The sequence below is a fragment of the Vicia villosa genome, linkage group LG2, assembly GCF_029867415.1.
Source record: "Vicia villosa cultivar HV-30 ecotype Madison, WI linkage group LG2, Vvil1.0, whole genome shotgun sequence".
Classification (NCBI taxonomy): Eukaryota; Viridiplantae; Streptophyta; class Magnoliopsida; order Fabales; family Fabaceae; genus Vicia; species Vicia villosa.
In genome coordinates, this window is record NC_081181.1 from 95,843,721 (window position 1) to 95,860,946 (window position 17,226).

Consider the following 17,226-nt stretch of genomic DNA (forward strand, 5'->3'; position numbering starts at 1 on the left):
AGTTACTAAATTAGGGTTTATAGAAGAAAGTCAACCTAACTTTGACCGACCATATCTCTTTCATACTTTATCAAAAATTCCTCAACGAAAGCTTATTCTCAAGGAAATTTGATTCTCTACAACTTTGATGTTGGGCCCAAGGTCAAAAAATGCTTCCGCATAGGAGATATGAGCCAAAACATTACAGGTCCTTCTAGGAGATCGCAAAAAGCTGTTTTTTGTTAAGAGCTATATCATCAAGATAAAATCCTCAAATGAAAAAAAGCTTCCAAAGTGGCTTGTAGAGAACATCTTGAGGTTTCTAAAAAGTACTAGAACATGTTCATATGATAAAAATCGAAGGAGATACGAGGCTCAGAAGTTGGTCAATTCTCAAGAAAATTACAAAACCCTAATTGACCAATCTTTGACTTTCAAGCAACTGGGCCTAATATTTGGACTTCAAACATTACCATAAGCCTAATAAAGACCCCTAAACTCATCTTCATATTTTTGTGAATTTTATTTACATTTATTTGGATTTTATTCAATTAAAAGCTAAATAAACTAAATAAAATACAAAAATAATTGAATTCAAATGCATGGTTTTGGTTTTAATCACTTAAAGGCCCAAAGAGCATCCCATGGAAGTCCAATTTCGTTGGTACAAGTTATGAAGAGATATTCTTCCAAATTTAGAAGGAAATAATGTAATTTTTCAATCAAATATTCACTCTCTCCAATTACTTGATGTCCAAGCCCAATGGTTAACCTAAAATACCTTTCTATATATTCCTAACGAGACCTAATGGAGAGGGGACGAAAAGTTTTGGCCAAGAACTAGGGTTTCCACAAGTTACAAAAATCAAAGGAAGTGGCAAAAATCATATCATGAGGTCTAGCAAGTTTCTGGTCCAAACAGTCGTCTCAATTCACTTCTCAGGTAACATAGAGCAAGGATACGCCCGTAGCTCAGTCCCATGCTACTAAGAATGCTTGCTCCATGATCATCATATTCATCTCTATTTTGATTTTTGTATCTTGCGTTATATTGCGTTTTAAGAAAAACTAATTGTACATTCAAGCTTAGTGTGCAGTATAGGGGAGATATGAATCATTGGAACGAAGCTTCGACGTGTAGAATGAGCACCACCATTGTTAGGGCATCAATGAAGACGTTCTTTGTTCTCGCGTTTCCAGGACGTTCCAGCCTAAACGAGCGTCGTATTCGTGTTTAAGGATTGATTTTGATGTGATCTGGGCACTTGTTGTTTTGTTTAAAGTTGTGTTTTGCAGGTTTAAAATCATGGGATTTTGCTGCGGAAAAATCTGTAACGAAATCCGCAGGTAATCCAAAAGGATTTTTCAAACGAAACAATGGTAGGGATGATGAACAGTGAACGGGCCCAGTCCTCCACGTGTGTCATGTCTCCATACGTGAGTCAACGAATTCCCTCCTTCTCTCCAACTCTAATTGGACGGTCAGCAAGTCAAAATCCCTCCCCACAATCTGATTGGACGGTCAGGACATTGGGCCACGCGCGCAGGTTTGGGAATACCAACGAATTAAATTTTATTTACTTTTTGTTGTGTTTAAATGAAAACTGTCATACCCCAAATTTGTCCTACCCCTTAATTTCTAATTGGCTTTAGCTTCATAATCTCATGTACATACCTCCCATTAGGTCATCAACATAACTCATGCATCATAAATAAATAAATTGGCATGGAATCGAGGATCTTGGAAGATTAGGGTTCCATATGAATCAAGCAAGATTGTTTCAATAAAAATCCTTCAAAGCCGGGGACTAAGGCTTGCTTCTTTGGGTTTGTGATCATCACAGTTATGGTTGTACTTTCCTTAGGGACTTCTCTTCAAGGTGTTCTATTGATATGGTCATCTCAAGTGGTATGTGATTTCATTATGTCTTTCTATCGGGCTCTAGTCAAAAGCTATGAATTTGGATCTTAAATTCTTACTCATAGAAAGTGATGTGCTTCTTCATGCTTGTGATCTCCAATTGGATTTATGGGGTTTGGTCTTGGGCAACATCTTAATATTTGGGCTTATTCACTAGACGAAGATTGATTCATGTTGCTATGTGTGCTTATAAGTCATTTACTTTGAAGTTCCTGCAAGATTTTATGGAAAAATATGGTCTTATGTCACATGTGAAGACTTTGGTTTATCACTCATCATTATTCAAAGTTCATTTAGAGACCACCAAAATTTCAAAGAACCAATACATCCATCAATCATTTTCAACACAAACATCATTCAAATTCAAATATCCATACAATTCCAATCCAAGATATATTCCAAGAGGGTACTCATCAAGGCTTTGTGGCTCCATTCAAGAATCATTCATATTTCATCCATGAGAAGGATATCCATTCAAGTTTATCACAAATCAAATACAAAATCCATCATCCATTACACTTCATTACAAATCCATTACAAAAATACACAAAAATTAGTTACAAAGAACAAAAGAAAATCTATCCTAATGGTCAATTGTTCTTCAATCCTCATATTCCAATCTTCTTCATGACTTCCCAATCATAAGCCTTAAGCCCACTTTCCGTACCTAATAAAACCCCCTGCACAAAAACAGAATGTTCAGAACCGGTTCAGCACCATTAAACCATATGTTATTATCATACATCAAAGAAACCAACAGCATCATGCATAAACTTATTTTTCACATCTAAATTTGACCACATGATCCATACTACCATACCGTTTAAGCAAATAGACCCGCCCTGCTGTTCATAAAAACCAAACCAAAAACAGCCTTGCACATATAACAACCTAGCATAACCTAACCTTTACCCGATTCAGTCCCTAACTGAGTTAATTTCAAAAACAGAACCAACGGATTCAACATAACCATGCAGCATTCCACATTCAAATTGAAAAGAAATCCATTCATAAGGCAAAGCTTAGCACCTGATAGAAGAAGTTACCAGAGCTCTTCCTTAATTGCAGACTGCCAGCATTCGATATCAGATAGATTCACACAGGTTCAGCAAGTAAAGCAAGTATAAAGAAGATGCTATCAGTGCAAAGATTCGAGATTTTTCAACGATATACCAGTCCTGCAAAAGTAGATCTAAATGTTCAAACCTTCAACAGTTTCCAGCACTAACATTCAACTAACAGAAAATCAGGAAACAGAATCTAGTTACCTCTATGTGATTCAGCCAATAGTCCCACATTCGAGAATTGGAGAAAGCTATGTTGCAAGCTGCGCTCCAAGTCCCACACCCAAGAATTCACCATCATTCCCTAATCATTGGCAATATATAAATGCTTCTGCAGTCACCATTCAAGGCACCTTCCACCACCTCCATTCATTCTTCTAATCTGTATCTCAACCTTCAACCATCTTCATCACTCCCTCTCTCCCTTTCACTCTTCATTCATCCCTCCACCATCTCTCACTCTCTTCCCCATTCATCTTCACACGCATCACTTCATCCATCACCTTCATTCATCTCTCCCGCACAATTCTTCACCATCCATTCTTCATCATCATCAATCCTCAAGCTCCAATCAACACAACAACGTCCACTACGACGACAACAACAACACAGGATTTCATCAGAAGAAGAAGAAAGATGAAGTAGAAGTAACTCAAGACATTGAATCGAATTACCTGAATAACTCTTTCATCTGCGGCGTTTATTTCGCACGTTCAAGAATCGGAGGCTCTGGTATTCTCTTGGCTTCACACTTGTGCTTCATCTCAGAACCTCTGCAACTCTCATCGCATCACCTTCATCATTACGCTCAATCTCGCAGCAACAACAAAACTTCAGAAAATTCTCAGAACAGAAATTGAAGAGGAAGAAAGAGATAACAGGATCGAAGGAAGAAAATTGTAACAGAGTTGGAAGATCACCTCTAACCAAATCAGAATTCATCAGGCCCTCAATTCATCTTCAACATTCGGAAATCTTCAATCGCTACTCACAAGACCGTCGTTGAACCTTCTCCAACAATCTGAAAAACAACATCGTCTTCGCTTCGATCTTCACACCAAGGCTTCAAATTGACGGGGATTCGTAATCGGAAAAGGATGAAATCGGTGAAAGAGTTTTATTTGCGCAACTCACGGAGAACGTCGATCGGAAATGCCGGCGCCGTCGCACGCGGAAGAAAGGAGAAGAAGTTTGTTCAGAGTCTTAAGTAGAAGAGGAAGCGTGTACGTTCATGACGAAAGAAGATCGGAGAAAGACGATCGAGATTGTTCACGGTGGCGTTAGGAGTCTTCGATCGGAGACGAAAGAGGGCGCCGCCGCTGAGTTCGTTGAGTGAAGAGAATTGGGAACGTCGCAAGCACGTTTGAATGAAGGGAGTCCAAAGGTCACATACTGAACCCTAATCCCATTTCTATTTTTAATTTAATCTTTTTTTTAAGTGAATTATCATTGTCTATAAAAATCTGTGAAATGGATCAAATAAATTCAACTGGGCCACGAATTGCAATCTGCACACCCCTTTGGCCCGTGCTACCGTTTTTGCAAGAAAAAGAATCTGAACAAAAAACTCATCTATTAGGCCCTGCCACGAATTGCTGAGTACGCCCCCATCTGGCCCATATACTCACCTTTACTTTTTCTGTTTGCTACAAAAACTCTCCTGGGCCAATCATTTGGGCCCTGCGCACCATTTACCCTTTACACCCTTAACTGCAATTAACACCCCCCCTGATTCACATTAAAAAAATTAGTAGGATTTAGGTTTGTACTTAGATTTTCCTCCTATGTTTTTTAGACTTTGACAAATTGTTGACATATAAAAAACTCAAAAAATACTAGTTTCCATAATAGATTTTTAGGCTAGTTTAATTTGGCACTTTGTAGTTCGTTGCTCCCATAAAAAGTCATAAAAAATAGTAGTATTTTTTATTTTAATTTCGCACTAATTCTTGAATTGTTTTTTGTATCATTTCCATGTTATTTTCATATAATTGTTGTGTGATAATTGTTGCTCGCTTTTGGCCATATTTTTGGCCTATTTTGTTAATATCATTAGTATGCTCCTTTTATAGTATTTTTCCTTTCCATCATAACATAGTTTAGACTTAGAATTTCCCTTTCAAACAATAATTCTAGGCTTAGAAATTAGGCTAGTCCCCCACTTTTTCATTCTTTTTCTTTTACAACACTAAAACATCTAACAAATATTCAAATAAAATCCCTTTAAAAAATACAAAGAAAATACTTAAAACACTAATAATCAAAGTGAAAATTCTTAAAAAGGGAATGGAAGCTTGGATCTCCCTTGCTTTAGGGAATCATTCGAGTGCTTGGATCTCCCTTGCTTTAGGGTTCCATTCGGGCGTAAGTTCCCAAATTCTAAAAGACACAAACCAAAGAGTAACTCGAGTTTCCCTTGCTTTAGGGATTTCCTCGAAACACTCAAACTCTCTCTCTTTCTCTCCTTTCTTAAGGGCATTGTTATCTCCGCTCTATTGCGTCCTAGGTCGATCCCTTATGCAAGAGCGCGAGCGTTAACTCCGCCCAACTAAAAAACACAAAAACAAACAAAACTATGGAGCCGAACTACGGCGCTCTGATTCCTGAAAAGGATACGTAGGCATCAAGTCGCGGGGCTTGAACGAGCACACTTGTAAATAATTCCTTCTTTTCCCCGTATTTCTTTTTGCATTCATTCGCATATAGACATAGACATAGTACACACCCTTTAGATAGAAACAAACATAGGTGGATACCATCGAGTACGATGGGCGCGAGGGGTGCTAGTACCTTCCCCTTGCGTAACCGACTCCCGTACCTTGATTCTCTGGTCGCAAGACCCTGTTCCTTCCTTTGTTAGGTTTTCTGATATTCCTTTCCCTTATGGGATAAATATATTGGTGGCGACTCTGTTCATTTTTCGCGAGCGTGCGACAGCTGGCGACTCTGCTGGGGATACCTAAGCAAGTCGATCCTAGCCTTTGTTTGTTTCGTTTATTGGGTGTTTCTTTGTTTGTTTATGTGCTTTGTATATATGTTTGTATATCATGTTTACTTTCCACATGCATCTGGACTATATTATGGGTCCCCGTGGGGGCCACATTTTTTTCTGCTTTGTTTTGTAGGTGGGGGGTTTTGTGAGGTAAAAGGCCCACTACCCAGGCCAGTGACACATAGGATTAGCGTGGATGCTCATGTTGACTCCCGTGGCTCTTGCTACGATCGAGCTTGACATGGGGTACCACAACTGGGCGAGGTTCTTTCATGGAACATTGTGTCTGGCACGCTTGCTGCCTCAAACACTTTGTACCCCATGGGAACTGTAGACCCTGGTGACCGTTAGGGACCACTTGTCCGTGTCTAGACTTCATACCCGTGAGATTGGGGTGGGACAGGAAACCTTGACTCCTACATACCATTGCTTATTCATATTTGAGGTCGGACCTTTATTTGGTCTGTTCTCATGGTGCTTGATATTCTGGTATTCAAAAAGGCGTCGAACCTTTGATCCTGTGACACTTGGCCTGTACAGAAGCTTCACATCAGTTATTCAGAGGATTGTGTGGTGGTTACTAAGATTATATGGACCTTGATCCCATGCCTTTGCATTGCATAACATCATTGCTTTACCCACTTCATTTGTGAGAGATCCTAAAGTCTATTTCCAAAAAAAAAAAAAAAGAAATAGAAAAAGAGAAAAGATATCCCATACAAAATAAAGCTTTGATTTCAAAAGAAAAAAGTGTGTGAAAAGACTTTAGGATTCTCCATAAATGAAACTTGCATTCATATTATCATGCATTTCATGGTTCTCTCAGAAACTTATTGGGGACCTTTCTACTCAAGTTCTGACTCCAACAATACAATTGACTTCTCACCGCTACGTGCTCAAAAGTTAACATTGGAACAACTCCGTGGGTTTCTTTGACTAAAATGAGAACAAAAATGGGAACTAACATGAATCAGTGTATGGAGGTTATTCAAGTGTTTTCTTGTTGACAAGAAGAATTAAGACAAGTTCCTCAAAGACCAAATGCAAATGTTAATCTTACCTCAAGAGAAGGTCTTGAGAATCAGAATGTTTGAAATAGTGTTGATAATCCTATTCTTGGTAAGGAGAATTCACATCATTGAAGTCTTCAAAGTTTCCAAATATTGAATCTGACAAAAGGTTTCACCTCTTGGAAGAAAGATTGAAAACCATAAGAGGTCGTGACTCCGTTGAGTTAGACATTGTGTGTTTGTGCCTAGTGCCTGATTTCAAGAAGTGCATGGATCATTTACTCACTCCAGATGGTTTTAATATTGAAGTGGTAATTATCTCTTGTACATATGTGGAAGTTGCTTGGGGCTCCCGATCAAGGGATAAGCAAGACGTACTCTTATCTTGAGCATTGCATCATTCGCATTTGCTCGAATCCCTTAAAGCATTACAAATTCCTGGGTGACTTCGTCAGGATCTTCTTCCGTGTGATAATCAAGAGTGTTCTTCACAATGCTTCTCATTCTCAAGGTTCTACTTCATATATCAGTTGCCTTTTCTCAGGATCTCCTTCTCAGTGGCCTTGCTAGTTAACAGAGACAAGAAGAATATGAGAAACAAATTGATGTGATTGCCTTGTGCTCATTCGTTTCCTTGTTTGTTGGAATCACAATTGGTTAAGATTCTAGTATTGGGTCTTCTTCACCACAAGTGGCTCTCTTGAGTTGATGATCATACAAGATTCTTCCCATTTATGATGGCGATTACTACTCTAGCAACTATGCTTGGGGCTCCCGCACGAGGGATAAGCAAGACGTACTCTTATCTTGAGCATTGCATCACTCGCATTGCTCGAATCCCTAAAGTGAGGCAAAAGTTTATGACTCATGGGTGACTTCGTTGGAGTTCTCTTTTGGAGTAATCTGAAGTGGTTGGAAAGAACTGCAAAAAGTATTCAAGGTCAATAAGTCCAGACGGAGTCAAGTCTCCTCAACAATGGCATTCATTTAGTTTCTTTATTGCATTCTCATTTGTAACATTTCATTGTTTGTTGAAGCATTTATAGCATGTAAAAACTTGTTAATTTCTGAATGAAAATAAAATACATTGCTTATGTTTGTCTTGAAGTAATCCATTCGTTTTCACTCATAAAATGTTTTTGGCATTACGATACCAACTTTACTAATCTCTTGCTTAGGCAAAGAGCCGAGGGAGAATGATGAAAATAAAAATGCAAAATCTCTAATCGTGTGTTTTTGAATAAAACCCTACTGAGGATGTACAGGCATTATTTCAAATCCCCAAACACCGGAGATATAAGGGAGATAGACCCTCGTTAACCCCTTTGAGCCTTGAAGTAGGAGTTTCTTTTCTAATCATAAAAACCCTCATTTTGACCTTGGGGAAGGGTAGTGTTCATTTAACTTGATCGAGCCTTCAAAACTCACCAAAAGGGTGTGCATCTAAGGATACAGCAATGGTTATCCTTCAAAAGGTTGAGGAATGTCAAAACTGCAATGATTATCCTTATTCCATCAAGAGATCAAAAGATGACGATACCATAATGGTAATCCTTCATCAAATCAAAGGAGTGAGGCAGTCGCAATCACCTCCAACGAATCAAAGACTATGCGAGGTCACACGACTTGTTCAAAAAAAAGAGAGCAAAAAAAATGGCGAAAAAATAGTGAAAATAAAAGATGAAAAGAAAATGGCAAAAGAAAAAAGATGATGAAATTGCCAAGCAAGAACAAAGTCGTGTGACAATGAATCAGAAGAATAAAAGGTGAGCGACCGCCATGTCCAAAGAACCTCATTGATTCCTCAACCATTTCAAATTCCTTGTGAGGGATGAACACTCGTGTCAAGTTAACTGAACATATGAATGGAGAACATCATGAAGGGGGTGGGTACAAATAATTTTGAGCCTAAAAATCCTTTGTTTTCTAAAAAACCGCGAACCCGGCCAAATTACAACCCTTAAAAGTCCTAATTAAAGTTGGGTTTATTTTGAAAGCGCACTCCGATGAGATAGCATTTAACTGACTCCCGATGAAGCGTGACACATATCCATGTTGGTATCGTACGTTTGCTTTATCTTCCATATGCAAAAATCGAGGTTGTGTCAACTAAGTGATTCGGTCACAAGAGGTCGCAACCTCATTTCATAAAAAGGTTTACAACTTCAAGACTAACATAGGTTTTGCATTAGAGTTATCATTCTTAGAATTAACATTCTTTTGCATGCAAAACATGTGCTTAACATCAAGGAAATTTTCAAGGATGAGAATCAGTGAGTAACTTGATCATGTCAAAGTACAAGAAACTTGAGAACTCCGAGGAGTAAAAGCTAATCATTCCAAATGTTGACCATCAAGGGGCAGGTTCTCTAAAGAAATCCGTTGGGCATGAATAGTTGATGCGTTATTTGATTACTCTGTGGGGAAGAGTTTGAAGACTCCGTTGAGCGTGGTAAAGTTGTTTCCATGTTTGTTTGACTTCAAAACAAAGAAAGCCTGAGGATTCTAGCAAGATGTACCTAATCAGGGGCAATTGAATCGAGGTTTGACCTCTCAAATTCAACATATCTGGGGAAATCATGTCGATAAATCTCTTCAAGCTTCGATCAATCTGGGGCAATCATGTCGAGGAATATCTCTTGAGTTTGACCAATCTGGGGCAGTTAAGTCGAGATTCGACAAATCTCTCCAAGGATCCTTTGGGGCAAATTCCTCCATAAGTCACGAAGCTTGGGGCACAATTCTGAGTTTTTTGTCGCTCCCCGACCATAGGAGTTTATTTCTCCTAGAAATTTGGTCTCTCCCCAAGCATAGGAGTTTATTTCTCCTGAGAGTTTGTTCCATTCCTCAAGCATAGGAGTTTATTTCTCCTAGGAGTTGATCTACTTCCCTAACCAAGGCTCCTTACCTGGATCTCTCATCCCCAACATGGTGAATCGAGGGAATCTCCTCAAGTTGAAAATCCTCCAAGCAGTGGCACATGGTGAGAAGTCAGAAATCATTCTTCAAGTCAAGGAAAAGTGCATCTTACAAATCAAAGTCCAATATCTATTGGCACCTCCACATGGTCCTTAACACTAAGGGGATTCTCCCTGGTGTTTACCTCACTAATGCCTTTATTTGGCATTCTGCATGTAGTATTCATTGCATATAACATTGCATCCTCAAAAGCGTAGCATATCCATTAAAATGGATCATTACGCCACACAGAAAAATTCAAACATGCATACAAAGCATAGGCCAGATAATACAAACTAACGCTCAATCAAGATGACAATAATTCCTCACAGAAAAGGTTGTCCTTACAAACTCCGATTGATATCTGCTACTACATTACAAATATCCTCAAGCCACGGTGCCGATACTTGGTATCCTCAATCCCCAAAAGAAATCTTATCTTCTATCTCCAATATGGATCGGATGTAATGTCCTTCTTCGTCAGAATCGTTGTCTCCGAGGTTATTTCCCGTATGCTGCGTGTAGATTAGAGCGCGAATGAGGGTGGGCATTCAACCCATCTCATTTTTCCAATCGTTTGAATAACCATACTTGGTGTGTGGCAATTCGGACGATTGCCGCTCTTGAAGAGTTACACCCCGCCTTTGGCCTGAGGGATCAATGTAATTCTTATGCTTCGTAAGCATCGATATTCCGGTAATCCCCAGTGGTTACTATCATCTTCTTATCGAGTCTAGTCGTCTCTAGTCTTATCATGGTTATTTCCCGTGTGCCGCGCAAAAATTAGAGTGCGAATGAGGGTGGGCATTCAACCCATTTCATTTTTCAATCGTTTGAATAATCATACTTGGTGTGTGGCGATTCGAACGATTGCCACTCTTGAAGAGTTACACCCCGCCTTTGGCCTGAGGGATTAATGTAATTCTTATGCTTCGTAAGCATCAATATCCCCGTAATCCCCCGTGGTTACTGTCATCTTATTGCCGAGCCTAGTCGTCCCTAGTCTCCGTGATTCCTTCCCTCGTACGGGAAAATTTTTCAGATCCAACCCCTGTGTTGCGTATCCTTTGTCTTCCGTCCTGGCAAATCATTTCAAGACAAAATCCCAATCCCCAATAAGTCCATCTACCAAGCTTCTCAAGCACTCGTATGTGTCATTCTTTCGATACTCGTCTGTATCTCCTTTTGATGCTCGTATGTGTCATTCTTTCGATACTCGTCTGTATCTCCTTTTGATGCTCGTATGTGTCATTTTTTCTTTCGATACTCGTCTGTATCTCCTTTTGATGCTCGTCTGTGTCATTCTTTCGATACTCGTCTGTATCTTCTTTTGATGCTCGTCTGTGTCATTCTTTCGATACTCGTTTGTATCCCTTTTGATGCTCGTATGTGTCATTCTTTCGATACTCGTCTGTATCTCCTTTTGATGCTCGTATGCGTCATTCTTTCGATACTCGTCTGTATCTCCCTTTTGATGCTCATATGTGTCATTCTTTCGATACTCGTCTGTATCTCCTTTTGATGCTCGTATGTGTCATTCTTTCGATACTCGTCTGTATCTCCTTTTGATGCTCGTATGTGTCATTCTTTCGATACTCGTCTGTATCTCCTTTTGATGCTCGTCTGTGTCATTCTTTCGATACTCGTCTGTATCTTCTTTTGATGCTCGTCTGTGTCATTCTTTCGATACTCGTCTGTATCTCCTTTTGATGCTCGTATGTGTCATTCCTTCGATACTCGTCTGTATCTCCTTTTGATGCTCGTATGTGTCATTCTTTCGATACTCGTCTGTATCTCTTTTTGATGCTCGTATGTGTCATTCTTTCGATACTCGTCTGTATCTCCCTTTTGATGCTCGTATGTGTCATTCTGTCGATACTCGTCTGTATCTCCTTTAAAACACTTGCCTATCTTACCTTCCCACCAGACATACTTCTGCTCCGACCACTTCCATGTAGTAAACATTTCCTTCGAGAACCTTGTATTGGCACCTTGGGCTACGTTACAAGCTCTCACCATTCATCCAATGACTCGCTGTAAATATTTCAATCAGAAAAACAAAATTTCCCCTTTCCCCAGCAGATATCAAAAAAAAAAATTTAAAGATAACACTTACCCCATCTTCTCTTCATGACAAATTTCTGGTACTTTGATATTTAATCTTCTTCTACCTCGAATGTCCGAAAGGCTGACGCCAATCTCACCTTCAGGTTTAAGACGATTAAATAGGGGCAGCTGTCATACCCCAAATTTGTCCTACCCCTTAATTTCTAACTGGCTTTAGCTTCATAATCTCATGTACATACCTCCCATTAGGTCATCAACATAACTCATGCATCATAAATAAATAAATTGGCATGGAATCGAGGATCTTGGAAGATTAGGGTTCCATATGAATCAAGCAAGATTGTTTCAATAAAAATCCTTCAAAGCTGGGGACTAAGGCTTGCTTCTTTGGGTTTGTGATCATCACAGTTATGGTTGTACTTTCCTTAGGGACTTCTCTTCAAGGTGTTCTATTGATATGGTCATCTCAAGTGGTATGTGATTTCATTATGTCTTTCTATCGGGCTCTAGTCAAAAGCTATGAATTTGGATCTTAAATTCTTACTCATAGAAAGTGATGTGCTTCTTCATGCTTGTGATCTCCAATTGGATTTATGGGGTTTGGTCTTGGGCAACATCTTAATATTTGGGCTTATTCACTAGACGAAGATTGATTCATGTTGCTATGTGTGCTTATAAGTCATTTACTTTGAAGTTCCTGCAAGATTTTATGGAAAAATATGGTCTTATGTCACATGTGAAGACTTTGGTTTATCACTCATCATTATTCAAAGTTCATTTAGAGACCACCAAAATTTCAAAGAACCAATACATCCATCAATCATTTTCAACACAAACATCATTCAAATTCAAATATCCATACAATTCCAATCCAAGATATATTCCAAGAGGGTACTCATCAAGGCTTTGTGGCTCCATTCAAGAATCATTCATATTTCATCCATGAGAAGGATATCCATTCAAGTTTATCACAAATCAAATACAAAATCCATCATCCATTACACTTCATTACAAATCCATTACAAAAATACACAAAAATCAGTTACAAAGAACAAAAGAAAATCTATCCTAATGGTCAATTGTTCTTCAATCCTCATATTCCAATCTTCTTCATGACTTCCCAATCATAAGCCTTAAGCCCACTTTCCGTACCTAATAAAACCCCCTGCACAAAAACAGAATGTTCAGAACCGGTTCAGCACCATTAAACCATATGTTATTATCATACATCAAAGAAACCAACAGCATCATGCATAAACTTATTTTTCACATCTAAATTTGACCACATGATCCATACTACCATACCGTTTAAGCAAATAGACCCGCCCTGCTGTTCATAAAAACCAAACCAAAAACAGCCTTGCACATATAACAACCTAGCATAACCTAACCTTTACCCGATTCAGTCCCTAACTGAGTTAATTTCAAAAACAGAACCAACGGATTCAACATAACCATGCAGCATTCCACATTCAAATTGAAAAGAAATCCATTCATAAGGCAAAGCTTAGCACCTGATAGAAGAAGTTACCAGAGCTCTTCCTTAATTGCAGACTGCCAGCATTCGATATCAGATAGATTCACACAGATTCAGCAAGTAAAGCAAGTATAAAGAAGATGCTATCAGTGCAAAGATTTGAGATTTTTCAACGATATACCAGTCCTGCAAAAGTAGATCTAAATGTTCAAACCTTCAACAGTTTCCAGCACTAACATTCAACTAACAGAAAATCAGGAAACAGAATCCAGTTACCTCTATGTGATTCAGCCAATAGTCCCACATTCGAGAATTGGAGAAAGCTATGTTGCAAGCTGCGCTCCAAGTCCCACACCCAAGAATTCACCATCATTCCCTAATCATTGGCAATATATAAATGCTTCTGCAGTCACCATTCAAGGCACCTTCCACCACCTCCATTCATTCTTCTAATCTGTATCTCAACCTTCAACCATCTTCATCACTCCCTTTCTCCCTTTCACTCTTCATTCATCCCTCCACCATCTCTCACTCTCATCCCCATTCATCTTCACACGCATCACTTCATCCATCACCTTCATTCATCTCTCCCGCACAATTCTTCACCATCCATTCTTCATCATCATCAATCCTCAAGCTCCAATCAACACAACAACGTCCACTACGACGACAACAACAACACATAATTTCATCAGAAGAAGAAGAAAGATGAAGTGGAAGTAACTCAAGACATTGAATCGAATTACCTGAATAACTCTTTCATCTGCGGCGTTTATTTCGCACGTTCAAAAATCGGAGGCTCTGGTATTCTCTTGGCTTCACACTTGAGCTTCATCTCAGAACCTCTGCAACTCTCATCGCATCACCTTCATCATTACGCTCTGTTGCACCCCAATTTTTGACCTCTGAGATCCCATCATTTTCTAAGTGTTATGATCATTATTGTTATACCCCAAAATTCGCCCTCGTTCTTTTTTCAAAAAAAGAAGTCAACAGACTTCTGTCTAAAAATTTGGATTTTTATACAATCTTGGATTTTTATTTCATAAATATCCTGATTTTATGAATACTCAATTTTTAGAATTTTTTTTATACAGTATTTTGGTTCGCTGTTAAATTTATCCTTTCATAAACGCCAAATACTGTTTATCACTTCATACACTGTTTATTTGAGATTTATTTTCAGATATATAATGCTGACGCAGTTCGTGCAGAATTAAAATTTGCAGGCGCGGAGTCCGGGTTTCAGATTATACTGGAGAACGAGTTTTTGAGACCTCAAATGGATTTCATGGATCTACATACGTCTCAAAGTACCACCAGACAAATTTTCAAACTTCGATTCGCTCGGACGCACAGTCAACAGCTCAAACAGTCAACAGACGACCAGTTTGACCAAAAAGTCAACAGACAGTCAAAAATGCAATTTTTGGTCAACATCCATATTTTGTCAAAAGATTCATCATGTGATCAATGGTTGATCATAATTCATCAAGAAAAGTTCAGAAATCGACAAAACTCAAAATTGCAAAATTAGAGTTTTTTACCTAAAAGTCAACTGAACTTTGACCGACCATAACTCTCTCATAATTTATCAGAAAAATTCCAACCAAAGCTCATTCTCAAGGAAATTCAATTCTCTACAACTTTGATGTTGGGACCAAGGTCAAGAAATGCTTCCGCCTAAGAGATATAAGCCAAAACATTACAGGTCATTTTCAAAGTCAACAAAAAGCAGTTTTTTGTCAAAGCCCATATCATCAAGATAACTTCTCCAAATGCAAAAACGCTTCCAAAGTGGCTTGTAGAGGACATCTTGGGCTTTCCAAAAAGTTAAAGAACACTTTCATAGGATCAAAATTGAGGGAGATATGCCTTGATGAAGTTGACCTTTTTTGGAAAAATGCATGAAACAAGTAATGACCAAAATTTGATTTTTTTTCAAAAAGGCCAATTCTTTTGTGATTCAATCTTGATTCTCATATGTTTAAAGGGCATCCACGACCCATCCATGATTCATGACATTTTTATTTCATTTTAATTAAATTTTATTCATTTAAAGTTTAATTAAAGTGAGATAATTCAAAGATATTATCAAAGATGCTTATGGTTGCCAATCAAGACCAATTCAAGATGTTTAAATATATTATTGCAAGATTGAAGAGAATAATACTTGAGTGTTTTAACCATGGTTAAGAAATACACTCATTGAAAATATTCCATTATCATATTTTTTCCACAAAATCAATCATGACAATTTCCACTTGCAAGGCTTCCAAGATCAAACTCTTTGCCTATAAATAGAACTTCATTTTCTTCATTCAAGGAGAGGAAAAATAGGAGGAGGAACAAGAGAAGAATAACAACACACTCCAAAAGCATAGCATAAGTTTTATATTTTTCAAAAGTTTCAAGAAACTTGTAAAAATCAAGGCTCATTCAAATAGCCACTTTCCATCAATTTCAATCACTCTATTCCACTCTTGGAACATCATAGAGTAAGTACAATGTAATTTTTAATATGTAGTAGTGTTAGGAGTTCATGAATTAAAAACTCCATATTTATGCATATTTTCAATTTCTCAAAAAAAAAAGTTTTAATTTTAGTTTTAAGTTGATAAAATGTTTATTTAATTTTTAACATAAAAATATTTTATTTCTTTTCATAATTAATTTATATTGCTTAATTAATTAGTAATTATGTAAATATTGCTTTTTTTAATTATTTTTAACCAATCAAAAAACTCCAAAAATATTTTCCTTTTAGATTTAGGTTTATATTTTTTATAATCTAATTTTTGACATATAAAATAATATTTTTCTTGTTAAGTTTAATTATTTGTATAATTATTTGTTTAATTAGCTTGTTAATTAACTTAAAATCAATTCCAAAAAAAAATCACAAAAAGAATGAATTAAGTTTAATTTGTTTTATATTTATTTTTGTATATTATTTGATATTGTTTCTTATCTTTTTCCTTTGTCCCGAATCAGAATAAAAGATCAAATATGGCAGAGATTGTATGCAGTTGTTTTAAGACTTTTGGAAATTTATCGTGTAGTCGCTATGATTCTATCAAGCTTCTGATAAATTTTCATTAATTTTAAATCCGAGATCATCATTCACTCACCATCGATCTTCACTAACATCGTGAATATACTTGACTAGCTTCAAGATGATTCACGTGCTAACATACTAACAATTAACTTTAAATTCCGCATTTTATTATATTGTTCTTTATATTTCTTGCTTTATACTTTATTTTATCATTCATCATATTTATGTTTATGTTATTTTCTCTTTGTCCATTTGGACATATTATTTATGTTTCTGTTATTTTTTCTTTGTCCATTTGGACATATTATTTATATTTCTGCTATTTTTTCTTTGTCCATTTGGACATATTATTTATATTTCTGCTATTTTTTCTTTGTCCATTTGGACGTTTATATTCCGCTATTTTCTCTTTGTCCATTTGGACGTTTATATTCCGCTATTTTCTCTTTGTCCATTTGGACGTTTATATTCCGCTATTTTCTCTCTGTCCATTTGGACATATTATTTATGTTTCCGCTATTTTCTCTTTGTCCATTTGGACATATTATTTATGTTTCCGCTATTTTCTCTTTGTCCATTTGGATATATTATTTATGTTTCCGCTATTTTTCTTTGTCCATTTGGACATATTATTTATGTTTCTGTTATTTTTTCTTTGTCCATTTGGACATATTATTTATGTTTATGCTATTTTTTCTTT